A 3,383-nucleotide genomic window follows, 5' to 3' on the forward strand; every position below is an offset into this window, starting at 1 on the left:
TAGCAACAATTCTAATGAAGCAGACAGTATAATTGATGCAAGAAGTAATAGAAACAGACAAAGTAATAGGAGGCTTTAACATACCCATTTTATTCAATACAGATCAAATGAAGAAAAAAATGGTAACAACATAGAAGAACTAAACAATATAATCAATAATATTTATCTTACATGTATTTAAAAATGAAACCCATTCATAGACAACACACCTTTTTTTAATTTTTTTTATTTTTTTTAATGTTTTTTGTTTATTTCTAGGAGAGAGAGAGAGACAGTGTGAGCAGGGGAGGGTCAGAGAGAGAGGGAGTCACAGACTGAAACAGGCTCCAGGCTCTGAGCTGGCAGTCAGCACAGAGCCCGATGCGGGGCTCGAACCCACGAACCGCGAGATCATGACCTAAGCGAAAGTCGGACGCTTAACTGACTAAGCCACCCAGGCGCCCCACACCTTTTTTTTTTTTAATGTCCATGGGACATTCACAAAACCTACACATATCTTACCTGCAAAAACCTTGACAAATACCAACAAATAAAAATAATACATATAGGTCAGGGGCGCCTGGGTGGCTTAGTCCATTAAGCGTCCGACTTTCGCTTAGGTCATGATCTCGCGGTTCGTGGGTTCGAGCCCCGCGTCAGGCTCTGTGCTGACTGCCAGCTCAGAGCCTGGAGCCTGTTTCAGTCTGTGACTCCCTCTCTCTCTGACCCTCCCCTGCTCACACTGTCTCTCTCTCTCTCTCCTAGAAATAAATAAAACATTAAAAAAATACATATAGGTCAATATTATCTCAATAAACCTGGAGGACAAAACGAATACAAACTGCACTTTCTGACTATAATGTAACATAACTAGTAATTAACAACATCCCCCTCACCAAAAAAAAAAAAAAGGTTCTTTCACATGGATAATTAAGCAAGTGTGGCACTAAGCAACTTGAGTCAAATGGGGAATAGAAAATAAGACAACTTAATCCAATAAATTTAATGATAAAAAGCATGAAATATCAGAATCTACAATTTACAGCTAAATCAGTTATCATATCAAATTTTATACTGTTAATAGCTACAATAAAAAACACCTACATCAATAAAAGTAATTAATTAAATGCATACATCAGAAAGTTGAAAAAAAACAACAAAGTAAAAAGAAATAGAAGGAAAGAACTAATAGAGGTAAAAGTTGAAACCAGTGAGTTAGAATAAAAATGCATAACTAATAAGCCCCAAAACTTAATTCTCTGAAAAAAAATTAACAAAATATGTTAATATAAGCCACATGGGGGGATGTAAGGGGAAAAAACAGTTACAAAACAGAGAGGGAGGAGGCAAACCATAATACACTCTTGAATACAGAGAACAAACTGAGGGTGAGTTGGGGGGTAGGGGAGAGGGGAAAATGGGTAATGGGAATTGTGGAGGGCACTTGTTGGGATGAGCACTGGGTGTTTGACAATAAATTATATTTTTTAAAAAAAGGAAAAATAGTCAAATACACAAAATCAGAAATGACAAAGGAAAAGTAACCAAAATAGAATTGCTTTTAAATCATGAAAGTACTCAGCACAACTCTGTACAAATAATTTTGACATTTGAGGTAAAATTGTTAGGAAAAAAATGCAACTTTCCAAAATTGACCCTAGTGGAGAAAGTGTAAACAAATCACTTACTATGGAATAGAGACAGTTTAAAATCCCTCTGAAAACAAACAGACAAACAAAACCAAAACAGCCCATATGTTTCACAGGAGAAATTCTAGGTTTTGTAGTAAATTTCTGAAGATGAGATCATGTTAATTAATTCAGAGCATAAAAAGAAGCAAAACTGTCAAATTAATTTTATAAGGTCATCAAACCTGACAAAGATTATATCAAAAATGAAAATCGTAGACTAACTTCATTCTTGCATATTGATTCAGATATCTTTGATAAAATATTGGCAAATGGAATCCTATAAGAAACTTAAAAAGTATATATCATAATTTGGACGCCTGGGTGGCTAAATCAATTAAGCGTCTGACTTCGGCTCAGGTCATGATCTTGCAGTACATGGATTCAAGCCCTGCGTCAGGCTCTGTGCCGATAGCTCAGAGCCTGGAAGCTACTTCACATCCTGTGTCTCCTGTCTCCCTCTCTCTCTCCCCCTCTCCTCTCTATCAAAAATAAACATTAAATATATATCTATATCTATCTATATCTATAGATATCTATCTCTATATCTATGTAGATATAGATGTCATAACTGAGTAGGGTTTATTCCAGGAAAACGAGAGTGGTTTAATATTAAAAGAGCCATGAATATTATTCACATTATTTTTTGTTAGCTTTTTTTTGTTTTTGTTTTTGTATTTTATTTTTAAATTCAAGTTAGTTAACATAAAGTAGAGAAATGGTTTCTGAAGTAGAATTTAATGATTTATCACTTACATATAACACCCAGTGCTCAACCCAACAAGTGCCCCCCTTAATGTCCTTCACTCATTTAGCCCATCCCCCCACCCACTTCCCCTCTAGCGACCTTCAGTTTGTTTTCTGTATTTAAGAGTCCCTTATAGTTTGCCCATATTTCTGTTTTTATCTTATTTTATTTTTCTTCCCTCCTCCTATGTTCATCTGATTTGTTTTTTAAATTCAACATATGAGTGAAATCATATGTCATTTGTCTTTCTCTGATTTACTTATCTTGCTTAGCATAATACACCCTAGTTCCATCCATGTTGTTTCACATGGCAAGATTTCATTCTTTTCTTAAGTTTTTTTTTAATTTATTTTGAGAGAGGGAGCATGAGCAAGGAAGGGGCAGAGAGAGAGGGAGAGAGAGAATCCCAAGCAGGCTGTGTTCTGTCAGCGCAGAGCCTGATGCAGGTCTCAAACTCACAAACCATGAGATCATGACCTGGGCTGAAATACGGTTAGACACTTAACCAACTGAGCTTTCCAGACACCCCAAGATTTAATTCCTTTTTATCACTGAGTAATATTCCCCTTATTAATAGAGATAAAAATAAAAATCATATAATACTCATTTATGTGTAAAAACTTTCCTACAAAATCTATCATAAATCATACTTTAAAAACTCAAAAAATGAATCTATAGATATGTCCCTATTATGATATAATAAAAAATTTCCTTAGATGCATAAGAATTGGAAAAAAGTAAAACTATACATTTGTAGAATGTATGCTTGTATATCTGGAAAACCCCAAACAACCAATATAAAAACTACTACAAAAGATGAAAGAACATAATTAATAAACCAGTTAAAATTAATATACAAAACTCAATAGCTTCCAGATAAACAAAAATCAAATCAAAGCTATATCTTTGGAAAGGAAGAGCCTATTTATGATAGCAGAAAAGAAAATTAAATACACAGGAATAAATTT

The sequence above is a fragment of the Hyaena hyaena genome, unplaced genomic scaffold (assembly GCF_003009895.1).
Source record: "Hyaena hyaena isolate Hyena2069 unplaced genomic scaffold, ASM300989v1 scaffold_982, whole genome shotgun sequence".
Lineage (NCBI taxonomy): Eukaryota > Metazoa > Chordata > Mammalia > Carnivora > Hyaenidae > Hyaena > Hyaena hyaena.